Source organism: Canis lupus, chromosome 7, assembly GCF_011100685.1.
Source record: "Canis lupus familiaris isolate Mischka breed German Shepherd chromosome 7, alternate assembly UU_Cfam_GSD_1.0, whole genome shotgun sequence".
Lineage (NCBI taxonomy): Eukaryota > Metazoa > Chordata > Mammalia > Carnivora > Canidae > Canis > Canis lupus.
Window position 1 is genome coordinate 39803320 of NC_049228.1, and position 14687 is coordinate 39818006.

General features: G+C 47.4%; 1 long non-coding RNA gene across 5 annotated transcripts in view; it reads right to left on the minus strand.

The window, feature by feature from the left end:
- Window positions 1-7417: 7417 nt before the first annotated feature.
- LOC102156662 overlaps window positions 7418-14687 on the minus strand; it is a 106207-nt gene continuing 98937 nt past the window's right edge. Inside the window, exons 10-12 of one of the 5 annotated variants that reach the window (XR_005362301.1) lie at window positions 11239-13606; window positions 10408-10538; window positions 7418-7616 (exon numbers count right to left, since the gene is read on the minus strand). This is a non-coding gene — a long non-coding RNA (uncharacterized LOC102156662). Of the gene's footprint in view, window positions 7617-10360; window positions 10539-11238; window positions 13607-14687 lie in introns of those variants that run through there. The other 4 variants (XR_005362304.1, XR_005362303.1, XR_005362299.1 and 1 more) reach the window with 4 other exon arrangements.

The window sequence follows — 14687 nt, forward strand, 5'->3', positions numbered from 1 at the left end:
GGGATACAAGAATGGATGCAAATGGTGCACAGTTTGATTGCAGATCACATGCTGCCAAAGCTCATGGTTTCATTAAATAATTGTAATTATCAATAAGAGAAACAATCCAAAGATCACTTTCACACAATGAGCTTGAAAGAACAAAATTGCCTAAATTTAAGTGTTTAAAATGTTGATAAAATCAAAAATACCAAGAAAATATCCTAGCCAAATATCAGCATTAGCTAGCATGTGCTTAAATATGATAGACCAGGGATGCCTTGGTGGCTCAGCAATTGAGTGTCTGCCTTTGGCTCAGGGCATGATCCTGGGGTTCTGGGATTGAGTCCCACATTGGGCTTTCTGCATGAAGCCTGCTTCTCCCTCTTCCTATGCTCTTCTCTCTGTGTGTCTCTCATGAATAAATAAATAAATTTAAAATAAAAATAATAAAATAAAGTAAAATAAATATGATAGACCATTTCCAGAAATGAAATATTCAACAGCCATTTTAAAAATAGTATCTATATAAGCACACACTGCATCCTATATTATGGTCCCGCTTGTTGGGAAACATATATCTACTGAAATGAGAAAATAACTTATATGAAAAGTTATAAATCAAGACAGTAAAATATTTATTTCCTAAAAAACTTCAATGTTTTGCATAAAAGCATAGTAATAACTTATTTTAAAATGATACAATCAAATATGTAAATTCAATAAATCACTTTAACTTTTTCTTGGTAAGCTTTCTACTTATTACTGCATTAGTCTGCTCTGACTGCCGTAAGGAAATGTCACAGACTGGGCTGCTCAAGCAAGAGAAATTTACCTTCTCACAGCTCCAGAGGCTGGGCGTCCATGGCCAGGGCAATCCGGTTTCTGGGAAGAGGCCCCTCCCCCCTGCTCGTGCGCTCTCCCCCTCTCTCTCTCTCTCTCTCTTAGTCTCTCTCTCTCTCTCTCAATCTGTCTCTCAAATAACTAAAATCTCCAAAAAAATTTTTTTAAATAAATAAATACTGTGACTTTGCCAAACTACGTGTGCAAAGCTCCATGGATTGAAGATGACAAAAATTAATAAAAGTCAGTCCAACTCATGAAATATGTTCCCCAAGGACAGGGAGGCCCCACCAGCCCCTGGTCTCTGGTCCTGCACTGAGGTGCCACACTGGGGGAGACCTTCTGGGCTCTCCCCGCCCTGAACATTGGTAAGTATGGCCAACTCCATGTGGATCAGAGACGGCGCATGGCAGAGCCCAGTCCAGAGCTAAGTCACAAACAGATAAAGAGTAGCTGCTGTTTGAAGCCACGGGGTTGGGTATTGTTGGTTGTGCAGTGACAGATTACTGCAAAAGTCCTTTATTCACCAAGGGGCCTTTCTAACATGGAGCCCACTATACATAGAACTCACAGCTTCCAGAAAGGGAAAGTATAAAGCACACTCTCCTATAGCTTAGGTAAAGCGTGCCTCCAGCTCCCATAACTCCCATTTGCTCTAATTCCATCCCCCAAGGCCCCCCTCCAGACAAGCAAGGCATAAATTCTCTGGGGTCTGGGGCAGGGTGACCTGTCCAGGCCACCTGGGCCAGGCACGGGTTCCAAGACTCATGTGTCCTCGAGCTGCAGAGTTCTTTTTTTTTTTTTTTTTTTTTTTTTTTTTGAGCTGCAGAGTTCTTATCACCTTGTTTGTTTGGGGGCGGGGTGCAGTAAAATATACATAACATAAAATTTACCATTTTAACCATTTTGTTAAGTATGCAGTTCTGTGCCATTAAGTGCACTCACAATGTTATGCAATCATCACCACCATCCATCCCTAGAAATTATTCGTTTTTCCCCAACTGAAACTGTCCCCATGAAATAATAACTCTCCATACTCCAGCCCCAGGCCCTGGGTCCCATCATTTTACCTTCTATCTCTATGTATTTGCCTATTCTAGATACCTCATATCAGTGGAACACCACCCTGTCTTACAATTCAGCTCTTTATGTGTTGAATTTCTATCTCCCTCTATAAACTGATATTAGAGACTCTTTCTTATTCATCTATGAATCACCATTACCTTCCCAGCATCTGGCATATAACAGATGTCCAGCAAACATTCAACAAATGGATGGATGGATGGATGGATGGATGGATGAGTGGATGGGTGGATGGATGGATGGATGGATGGCTAGATGAATAGATGCATTTATCACAGTCTGACTGGTAACCTTTAAACAAGTCTGCCCACTAGGTGATGAGCAACACAGACAGGGGCCATGTCTGCCTTTCATATATTTCCCTTAGAGTACTTACCACTCAGCAGCCACAATCAACAGGGCATAATCCATGCCTGTAAGGAGCTCACAAGCTAACAGAGATGCACAGAGCCATCTAGGACTTTAATAAGAACCACAACAGGAGCACACATGTCTGTGAAGGCATCTGGCACAAGGCTCAGATAGAGTATGCTCAATAAACGTATTTTTCACTGAATTGAAACAGATGACTTAGTTGGGAAGCTTTGGGCCTGACTTCCCCCTTCCTAGCTATGTGGCTGTGGGCAGGTGTGTTGTCCCTCCATGCCCTGCATGTGCATCAGCGTGGCCTGTGTGGATAGGCCAAAGCAAGTGCAGAAGCCATGCTTCACCAAAGAGGTAGTGGGGAGGGGGAAGGGCAGGGCTTCTAGCCCAGAGCTGACAATTCTGGAGAGTCCTGGGGCCAGAGGCTGAGGAACAGGACACAGCTTCCTGCTATATCCACAACTCAGCTGAATGCCATCTTCCCATGAGTGCTACTTTCTGCAGAAATTAGTACCGCTAAACAGGCACCGTAAACAGATCACAATGTGGCTGTTAGCAGAGCAACACTCTCCACTGAGCCCTGGGCCCTGGCTCCTTCTATACCTGGACATGTGCCATCTACCTCCACGATGCTGCTCAGAGGCTACTTGTCCTGTGCAGGGAGACTGTGTGTGGGACTCAGAGACTGAAGAGCCGGGGGTCCCTAATGGAGCTTGTTGGAAACCTGAGGTGCCCATACCTGTCCACTGGGGTCAAAAACCAGCTCCCAGCTTGGCCCTTTGTCCTAAAGCATTGGCAGTGGATGCCTCAGGAGACAGGCTGGCATTATGATTGACATGACCCCTCTGTGCTGCCATTAGAAAACTAATGTTACTACTTGTGAATTCAGATAGGAAAGTTGAGGACTCGGGCTTTGAGTCCAACGTGACAAATTTCCCTGTGCCTCTGCACACTGGGCACAGAGTGCTGTTCTGAGAAACAGTCTCAGGTGTCCTGGAGAAAATCTGAGGCTACTAAGTTTAGCCCCACAGCTAATGAGTCTGTAACTCACAAGATTAATGTTGGACCTAATTTTACAGTCTGAGTATTGCTGGGATGACTTCCCTTCCTTTCCGTCCTCACTCTCCAAGCCCCCCCCCTCCCCCGCTCCCCTGTGCCCTGAGGGGCCTCTGTCCTGGCCCAGCTCTGCCGCCTTGCTCTCCCCCTCGCCTTTCTGTGCTCCACCAGAACTTGAGCTGGTAAAGCCGTGAGTGACTTCATGTTTCCTTATTCTCAGTTCGCCTTAAGGATGTCCAACGCTTTTGCGTGCACAGCATGCACTCATGATGCCCACACATGTGCACACTTGGGAGGGAGGTCCTTGCAGCTTCATCTGAATGAGCACCACGTGCCATGACAACCGCAACCGTCGGGTGTTCTGGGAGAGCTATTTGTAAACTGTGGTTACTTTTTAATAACGTGGGGCCTGAACTCACCACCCTGAGATCAAGGCCTGAGCTGAGATCAAGAGTTGAACGTTTACCCAACTTAGCCACCCAGGCGCCTCTAAATCATGGTTCTTAATAATCCATGCCAACCTCTTTCAGGCACCAGATCCAGACAAGCACTGGCCGTGCATTCTTCCCCTTAATCCTCACACTCTGCCATGTGTGCATCAGGATCTCGGTTTTACCGACATGAAAACAGAGACTCTGAGAGGTCAGGCACTTGCCTAAGGTCACACAGGAAACTGTAGGGTCGGCTGGGATTCACTCCCAAATCTGTCCAACTTGGAAGCCTGACTTGTAAGACATGGAGGCCTAGGGATGCTGGCATCCTGGATGAGAGCAAAGAAACTCAGCAGCTAAGCCTGTGACAGCACAAATAGGTTGGGTTGGGTTTTTTAAAGATTTATTTATTTATCTGAGAGAAAGGAGAGCATGAAGGGGGGGAGGTGGGGGAGGGGCAGAGGCAGAGGGAGAAGCAGACTCCCCCCTGAGCAGGTAGCCTGATGTGGGACTCAGTCCCAGGACCCGGAGATCATGACCTGAGCCGAAGGCAGACGCTCCACCGATTGAGGCACCCACGTGCCCCACAAACAGTTTGTTTTATAGTTCAGTATCTGGGACCTGAAAACAGAAGCTCTGCAGTTGGAAACATGCTAACCTATGTGTCCTGGTGTGCAGGGCAGAGAGCAGATGCCAAGGTGGATAGGCCTGATTAGTCTGTGGTCTCTTCTGATCTGAATTGCGCCTCCAAGAAACTCAACTCTGCAGTGAGACCAAGCCCCTCCTGTATGCCATCTGTGAGCCCTAGTGGCACAGAGAAGTTAGGTAACTTTGCCAGGGACTCACAGCCAGTAGACAGAGGGACCAGGATTCAAACCAAAGCAATCTGACCACACAACTTGGTTCTGAAATCCAACATCTCATGAGGACCCAGACTAACTGCCCAGAACGGTGCAGATTATACACGACGTGGGGCACAGGGGTGACTTTCTGGGGGAGTTGACTCTTCAACCCCAGCTAGAAGCACAGATGAGATTTAGGGAAGTAAAGGAGTACAGGGGGCCAACATGCGTATTCTTTCTCAGATCATGGGACAGATCTGTTTGGCTGAGTTGACAGAGTGAGATGGGAAGCATAACTAGAAAAGCAGGTTTGGTGGCATTGAATGCCAACCCAGATGAAATAGAAACAGCTTTAGGTGAAGTCAGGGTCCACCTTTCCTGACTGCCCCCCACCCCCATGTCATGTCTCTACACGTGTGACTATACGGAAGGAGCAGTTTCTGGAGCAAGGCCTTATAAGTCTTCCGTGGAAACCCACCGCGTAAATGGAGCCCTGGAAGCCCCAGCAGGCGGCAGACATGGCTGCCACTTGTCCTGGCGGGACCAGTCCCCTGGGGCGGGGTGCAGTAAGGACACAGCCCCACGCTCACGGTTAAGATGCAGAGCTGTCAAGGGCGAGGGCAGGGAGCTACGGAGGCCAAACAGCTCAGAGGAACCAATGGTCCAGGCGCCTTCCATAAGGCTGGATGGTGGAATGTGGCTTGCCGTGATTTCCCCATTTATTCAACAAACATTTATTCGTGGTCTGCCGTCTGCCAGATACTGTGCTGCCACTTTAAACAAACACGCTGATGTACTGGTTATCCTCAAACCCCCACACCAGACAGTGCGGCCACACTGGCAAGCCCCGACCCGGGAGCTGCTGGGGGCCCCCACCCTGGCTCCACTTCCACCCTCAGAGCCCCACACATGAGGTGCAGGTGCCAGAGACTCCTCAAGCGCTGGCTCCCTCCTGGGAGCTCCTCCCTGGGGCGTGCAGGTGTGTGTGTGTGTGTGTGTGTGTGTGTGTGTGTGTGTTCTGGGTTAACAATTCTCCCAAAACTCAAGTTTGGAGCAAAAGCTCATTTTAAGCTACAGAGCAGTCAGCAGAGAGAAAAGAGTAAAAAAACATCAGAGGCCCCTGGGTGGCACAGTCCGTGAAGCCAGTGACTCTTGGTTTCAGCTCAGGTCATGCTCTCGGGGCTGTGAGGTGGAGCCCCGAGTCAGGCTCTGTGCAGAATCTGCTTGAGATTCTCTCTCCCTCCCCCTCCACCTCTCCCCAAGCTTGCTCTCCTTCTCGAAAATAAATAAATAAATCTTTTTTTAAAAAGTGTCCAAATGTCGAGGAACAATTCTTGCAAAAAGCAGACCCGCCCACACCCTCCAAGAGTCAGCTTTGAGCGGAGGCTGCAGCCTGCAGCTCACCCAGGCAGAATTAGTTTCGCCCGCACATCGGAAGTCATGGGACTTCTCTTTCATGTAACCTGGATACTCATTCTCACTTGAGAAGACTACACAGTTATTCTGATTTGACTAGACTTACAATAACGATGGTGTGTCATCCCTTCAAAGTGCCTCCAGCAGGAAGCGAGTTCAGAGCTGCTGGGAACTCCAGTGCACAGCGGTGCGCAGAACTCGAGCCCCGGGAATATTCAACTCCTCACTTGCCCTGACATCCAGCAGAGGTGGGGCGACAGCAGACCCAAATGGCTTTCCTGAGCAGCGAGCATTGCATTCCAGCCTTTCATCTCAAGGCTCAGGCCCTTGAACGGATCCCAAGGGGGATCTGGGACGTGCATGGACATCATGTAGCCCTTGCGGCGGCTCCAAGCAAATGCGGGCTATGGAGAAGCAGGTGGCGTGGCCCAAGGCTTGATGCTAAATGAGCTTCAGAACTGACAACAGAAGCCTCTCAGGCCATCAGGTTCCATAGTTTGAGAAGCCAGTCACCAAATCCCTAAATCTTTTTTCTAACTGCTAGAATCAGCACCATCAAATCGGAGCTAAGAAATAAGTAAGTCTTTCCTGGTGCTGCCAGCAAAATGGGAAAAAAATGTGCAAAAATCTAGTTAATTACTTAGGACATGTTGGCAGACACCTCTGCTCGTCAAAGTCCTGGTTTTCTGAATGATTATTTATATCTGAATTAATTTACACTATGGGAGTTTTAAATACTTTTTTTTTGCTAAAGTAGCAGCAAAGATGCTAGTAGAAACTATGCTGTTTCTGAAAAATCCCTTCAGCTCCGATTTATTCACAGGCGTGGGAGACCCTGTGCCAGCAGAGGTCCCAAATAGGAACTCCCACAGATATTTTTTCTGGAGCCACTGCCCCTCTCCTGGCTCTTGCTGGCCCCTGAGCCTGAGCCCTGGTCCTCACCATCTTGCCAAGTGTGAGTCCAAGGCAAAGGCCCTGAGAAAGTCTGGACACTGCTTAAAAGTTGAAAAAAATGAGTGGCAGGGGTCAAACCTCCAGTTTGAAGATGAGTATGTCTCAGGATGCAGCATACAGCATAGTGACTACAGTCCACAGCACTGGGTTATATATTTGGAAGTTGCTAAGGGAATAGATCTTAAAAGTTCTCATCATAAGAAGAAAAACTGTAACTCTGTGGCTAATTGTAACTATGGCTGGTGTTGACCCAACTCCTTATAAAGATCATTTCACAGTATGTACCTATGTCTTATCTTAGGTTGTATCATTGGACTAGTCGAGTGCAATATATCAGTTATATCTCAATAAAACTGGAAAAAATAAAACTTGAAAGAAAGATATTGAGAGAAAATGAAAGGAAATGCTATTTATACATTTTTTAAAGATTTTATTTTTAAGTAATCTCCACACTCGATGTGGGGCTCAAACTCACAACCCCAAGGTCAAGTCACATGCTCCACCTACTGAGCCAACGGGGTGCCCTGCTACTTACACATTCTGAATATTGTCATTCATTCAACAGATACTTGATGAAACCACAATATGTGTCAGGACTGTCCCAGTAGGTCTTGGGGTCACAGATATCACAAGAGGCATAACATCATCTCTACCCACAGAGAGTTCACAGTTTAGTGGAGGAAGCCAACATGGGAGGGAAGAAACACAGAATAGGGTAAATATTTAGGGGTGGAGTGGAATTTATATACCAAAACTCAAATATGCAAAAACTATAAATACATTTTCTACAACTAGTCTGTTCTTGTGCTCAATCCCCAATGTCAACACACTCAGATTTTTCCAGGAGCCAAGCCTCAAGCTCTTGCAGACTGGAAACATTTCTTTCACGAAAGCATTCATTCACTTTCCAAGTTTAAAATCTCTATCAGGTCTGCTTCCTATTTCCAGAGGAGCTCTGACCCACACCTGCCTCATTCTCGAATGGCACCAGGTTCAGGGGGACACTTGCTGTCCTGACAGTACCCCACATGGGCCTGTGGTCCACACGCTGTCCCCTGACCTCTTCTGGGCAGCACAGGTATCCTACCCTGTGTCCATGGCTGTGGCTAATTCCTCCCAGTGTCCTGGTCCACAGTACCCCTAGGGTAGAGGTCCCAGGTGCCTGGCTTTCCTCCATGGCCTTGTCTCAACCCCTGGCTCTTCTCCCTCTGTGGAAACTTTTGCACACCTGCACCCCCACCTGGTCTGTGTAGATTCCAGGGCCTGTGGTAGCACGCCAGGCACAGGCAACCAGAAACGTGACCCAAAGTGCCAGCACTGCCTGCTGCTCCATATGGTGTTCATCTCCTGGGGCTGCCCTCATGAGATTCCACAAGGTGGAGGCCTTAAAACTACAGAAATGAATTTTCTCATGGTTCTGGAAGCTGGAGGTCAAGCCCAGGCATCAGGAGGGCCTCAACCCACCTCTGCGTCCCCTCCCCTGTATCTCCTGCATCCTCCCCATCTTCCCCTTATCTTAGAAGGGCACCATGCACTGGATGTAGGCCTTGCCCTAAATCAAGGATGATCTCTTCTAAAGATCCTTAACTCATTACATCTGCAAGCTGTTCCCAAATACGGTTGCATTCCGAGGTTCCAGGCAAACACAAATGGGGAGGGGACCTAGTCAAACCAGCATACACACAAGGCCATCACGACAGTCATGACAAAGCCAGAGTTTCTCTAAGAGGCCAGCAGCGTCCCAGGGATGCACAGAACTTGCCCTAAGGTCCCAAGGTGCTGATCCCACGGGGAGAAGCAAGTGGCTCACAAGTCAACTTCCCTCCCTGGATGGGAGGATTTCCCCACATCAGGCAGCTCTGCGACACCAGCTACAGGTCCTACAATTTAACTCAACTCTGACGTTGTCTACCAAGGCGGCTTCAGGCCCCGCAGGTTAAGGGCTCAGCCCCATGAGACTGCCCCCCACTTGGGACACAAACACATGTGCAGGTTGTTACCAGGCTTCTGACCCACTGCCTGTTGTTAAAAATCAAAATCCAACTGAGTAAATTTGCAGATTCACTTGGCTTTATTAATGGACTCCCGAAGCAGGCAGCAACCCATCCAGGGAGTAGAGGGGAGCCCTGGGGAGTTCATAAAATGCAAGATATTTATAAGCAGGGGGGTGAGGCAGAAGTCATCACCAACAGAAAAGATTGTCACCTTGCCATGTGGATGACACCATCTTCCTTTGGGGGATGGCGAGGGCCCTCAGGACAGACTGATCTGTTAAGACTGCATTCCTGGGGTAGGCAGTCAGGCTAGGGACTAAGCTCCAGTGTGGTGAATTGGCCTGGCATCAATGACTCAATTTGGGGCCTCTGGTTTTCTTTTCATGCTATAAATTGGCAGTGCTCATGACCCCTTTGGGTTTGATTAATTTGCTAAATTAGCAGCTCACAGAACTCAGGAAGCCAGCTCACTTACCAGATTACCAGTGTATGACAAGGGTACAAATGAGCAACCAGAGGAAGAAACACATAGGCTGAGTCTAGAAAGATCCAGAGCACAGGAGCTTCTGTCCCCAGGGAGTTTGGGGGAGCACGGATGTGTTCTGTTGTGTGAACCTGGAAGCCCCTTGAACCTCATCCTTCTGGATTTTTGTGGAGGCTTCATTACATAACCACAATGAATACAGCATTGGCCATTGGTGATTGGAACTCAGTCTCCAGCCAGACCTCTCTCCCAGGATGTCAGGAGCAGGGCAGAAAGTTCCACCTGTCCGATCACACGGTACCCACCCCCTCCCCAGCCTAAGGTTGTTTAGGGGCTTCCAAAAAGTCACCTCATTAGCATAAATTCAGGGGTAGTTGAAACGGGCTTGTTACTAATAAGAAGGCACCCACTTAACCGTTCTCTCTCTCAAGCCACTTCTGGGACTGAGGATAAAAACCAGATATTACAACAAAAGATGCTCCCATTCCTCTTATCCCTTAGAAAATCCCTTAGAAAATGGACGCAGACCAAATCTACTTTTTCATTTGGTCACAACATCGCACTGCCCCATTTCTCCCCCAGCACTGGGGAGGGGGAAGGACTCTCCCTATTCACGTGAGGTCAGAACTTCCCTCCAGCTTAAGTGGAGTTTTCTCTATGCTTAGTAAGTAGCCCATGACTTGGGTAGACCCAGTTGACTCTTGCTATGAAAGGGGAAGATTTGGTGTCTCTAGAAAGCCCTTTTCTCTTTCCACAAAGTCTGGCTTTCAAGACTATTGCCTGATTATAGATTCAAAAACACTGACTATGAAGTTTAGAGCTGAACCCTTTGGTCCTACACTATGACCACCTCCACTGAGAGGCTGATCGATCACACGTGCAGCTACAGGACAACCAGGAATGGGGACTTTCAGCAAATGGAACAAGTGTACTTTAATTTCATACCACCAACATTGGCTCACCTGCTCACCAGCTAAGGAAGCACACACAGGACCCCTGAAGGGACCGGGTCTTGCCCATGTTTATTCTCATCAGCACCGTGCCTGGCATATGGAGGATGCTCGTTATGTTGAATGTTGAATGCTGTGGGGTTCTGGAAGGTTTCATGACAGAGGTGACATTGAGTCAGGCCTTAGAAAATAAATGAGTAGGATTTTGACAGAGGGGCATGTGCAGGAAAGGCATTATAAACAAAAGACAAAAGCCTGAAGTCATGGAGGCATGAATGAGAGGACATCTCCTGGCTTGGGGTTCAGAGCAAGTCTCCCCAAAATGTGCCACTTTGGCATGTGGACTACTTGGGGTGAAGGCAATCAGGACCCAGCAGACTCAGGAGAAAGTTCTGCCTCTCTCTTAACTACCTAGAAGGATGTAAATTGTGGGTTCTTCCCAGAATCACCAATTATTTTTGTGTGTGTGTGTGTGTGTGTGTGTGTTTTGTTTTGTTTTTTGTTTTTTTTTTTTTTTATGATAGCCACACACAGAGAGAGAGAGGCAGAGACACAGGCAGAGGGGGAAGCAGGCTCCATGCACCGAGAGCCCGATGTGGGATTCGATCCTGGGTCTCCAGGATCGTGCCCTGGGCCAAAGGCAGGCGCCAAACTGCTGCGCCACCCAGGGATCCCAGAATCACCAATTATTACCAGAGATAAATTTTATCTGTGTGACCCATGTGTATGGCAGGGCAGACATCTCATTACCAAACATTGCCCCATGAATGGTGGTCCTCCACGTGGAGGCCCCGGGCCCCTCTCCATCCCTCAGCTCTAGATGGCACATGAGCCTGATTTTACCTTTTCTTTGAACCTCTCTGTATGTGAGGTTCCAGCAGGCACGAAATTAGATGGGATTGGTTTCTGTTCATCTGTCTCATGTCAGTGTGATTTTTAGACCTGCAGAAGAAACTCGGCAAGGTGGAATAAATTGTTCCTCCTCAGCAGCAGTGTATCTGGGGGTTCTTCCCTGACCTTTGAGATTGAAGCCAGCAGTAGCCATGTCCTTCCCATTCCTTTCTACCCAGGCCCCACGCTCGGTCCAAACCTCATAGACTTCATGCTGGCCAACCCACATTGACGTTTCTGAGACTCCCATGTTCTTACCTTACACGAAGGCTGAAAGCTCCACAGTCAACCAGCCCACAAAGTAGGAATATTCCCAAGAAACAAACTTTATGACCAAGAAATGCCTCATTTTTTTCAAAATGGTCAATGCAAATCAGAATGCTGAATCATGCAGCCAAAATATCATGACAAATGATAAATACGCTTGTTCATCAAATTCAAGTTCTGCCATCCTGATGACTGCAAAGTGAATATTTTTACCAGTCTTTGTTCCATAACAAAAGGATCAGCTTCCCAAAAAGGAAGGATGTACATCAGCACTTTTCCTCTGCCTTTTAATGAAACATTGTCTGCTCTGGCATTAAGGGTTTATGATGGAACCAGTTAATTTTCTTCTAGTGCCCAAACAAGACTTAAATCCAGTTTGTTCAAGATCAAGCAGTACGTTGCTGTCTTAGATAATACCAGGTTTCACTTTGTCTGTGAGTCTCCCATTACTCTGAGGATATTCAAGGACAAATTAGATATCCAGATTTTATGGGGATTATGTGCCTCTCTGCAACAGAAACTTGAGTTTTTTCCTAATGCCTTTTTTAAAAGAGATAATTAGACAAAACTGAGGTTAGAAATTGTCATAAAATAGCTTTTAAAAACATAATGAGGATAATGTCAGCAATAACAGTGTGCAAAAATATCCTTTTGAAAAACTATCCACAAAGAGCCCAAATAACTATGTATCGTGTGGAATCATTGCCCCAGAAATGGTTATTAGTGAGGTTGATGCAGTCACAAGTGAGCAGGGGAGCCCAGCAGTCCCTGATATGGGAGGGACACAGAACAGGGAAGGGCTCAGCACAACCCCCAGAGTGGGGCAGGGAGTGGTCTGTTACAATGGAGGCAGCAGGCCCCAGATGGAGCTACGAATCCTAACACCGTCCAGCCCCAGGAAGATTGAGCCAGTCATGGTGGAGTGGCCGAGTGGGACAGTCCACCCAGGAGATCTCTCCCATTCCCTTGGGAAGCTGTCCTCACCTGAAACAATGTGTTCTCTGCTCAGTCTCCATCTGTGAAAATTCTTCCTTTGATGAAGCCCAGGGGAGCTCCCTTCTACCTGCTGGATGGGATGGACCCCAGTCATGAACCACTGAATAAGGCCAGTGTGATTGCAGTCTGGGTTTCCAACAGGTCTGGCATCATCTCATGCCCTCCTTGCCCTTTTACAGAGCCTTTCAAATGGACTTCCTCTTCCATCCCATTGCCACCACCCCGAATCCATGTTCTGCCACATTACAAGTGGGCTATTGCCATCGCCTCCCATTCCGGCATGTTAAAACCAGAGAGTAAAAAAATAAAAAACAAAAAACCAGAGAGTGAACAAAAATCCTTGAAGAACATTCTCCAAATACAGATTTCTTGGGCTCCACACCAGATCTCCTGAATCAGAAATTACAGTGGTGGAGTCCCAAGTGATTCTGAAGCATTGGAGATTAGGCATCGCTGACCAAACAAACTGGCCTCTCATCAGGGATTCCCAACAACAACAAATGGCAGTTGACAATGGCTCCCACCCACTGATCCCCACAAGCAATTCAGATCTCCTCCTCCTTCACTGTCCCACAGCTCGGCCACTGGCCCCCTCTCTGGTTTGGCATTTCCACCCTTGAGCTGAGACTCATACCACCCCCTCACCTAGCATGTCCCCACCCCCCAACACAAACCCACCAATCTCTTCTAACAAAAACTCCCGGTCCTTGGAGACTCAACTCTAGTGCTGCCTCCCTAATGCCCTCCAAGGTCACTCAAGGACAATTCCCTGCCAGAAATGCTCCCTGTCCTCTGAATTCTTGCAGCACTTTGTGTGTGCATAGGGAAGGTAAGTACATAGCAGATGGAGCTGGGGTGACCAGGATCACAGACTCGTGTGACCCAGAGCAATGTCTTCTTTAAAGATGGATGTTTTTGGGATCCCCAGTGGCTCAGTGGTTTAGCGCCTGCCTTTGGCCCGGGGCGTGATCCTGAAGTCCCGGGATCGAGTCCCACGTCGGGCTCCCTGCATGGAGCCTGCTTCTCCTTCTGCCTGTGTCTCTGCCTCTCTATTTCTCTATGAATAAATAAATAAAATATTTTTTAAAAATGTTAAAAAAAAAGATGAATGTTTTTAAAAGTGCATGTGAGTTTTGAATTCTCCACAATCTATTTATGGAGATGGAGACCACCAGTGCCCCAGGAAATGTGCCATGTTTACCCCAGGCACATTCTGTGGGTCTCAGCAAGAGAGGAGTTAAAGTCACATGACTGAGAAGTAAATCAAAGTCAGATTCTCCTCCCCTCCACAGTTAAGAGCAACATGGGCACACAACAGCTCCCAACCTGCAAGCTTGCACACCTGATGATCTCAGTTTTCAGAAAAGCAAAGTCTGCTGGGTGGCAGGACTCACCCTTCTTAGAAGGTATTTGGAACACCTTCTGATTCCAAACATGTCACTTGGGGTCCCCCACTCTGACCTCAACAGGCTTATAAAACATTTCTCCCAAACACATACTCCTCTCCTGGAGGAATTCAGGCAAATAAAATTCCTTCTATTTCATTACCAATATATGTAAGGAGGAAATTCAGTGGAATCAGGTTGCATTGTACATAGGACAGCACCCCGGATATTTCAATATCCATCACTATCTTAGATGAAAAACTAGTCAGTAGCTAATTCAGAGAGGAAAATGACATGTTTTGTTCTTCTCTGTCTTTGTGGAACATGCTGGTCACACCAAACCATGCTAAAGAAAAGGCCTGCCACATCCGCCTCTGCCAGAATAAGAAAATATCTGCCTCTAGAACTTTATGCTAATATGCTCACACACTCTGAGGCCTGGCATCTATGCTGTGTCAACTAAAAATAGCAGTTAAAATAGATCAATCAATCCAGGAATAGCTGGAGCCCAAAGAGAAGGTAAAGGAAACCCCAGCCCCCAGCTTATCAAAGTCAAAAAAGCCAAACAGTATGTTAATTTTATGAATGAAACTGCAAACTTCATCCAGAGAAGAATTGGCTTCCCTGGTTCCCCGCACCGCCCCCTTCATCCCCTCAGCCCGATTTTTGTCACCAATCCTCATTCCTACTGTATGCACACCGGTCCCATTATCTGTACGGACAAATGTTTGATGTTTCAACCTGGCACGTCCA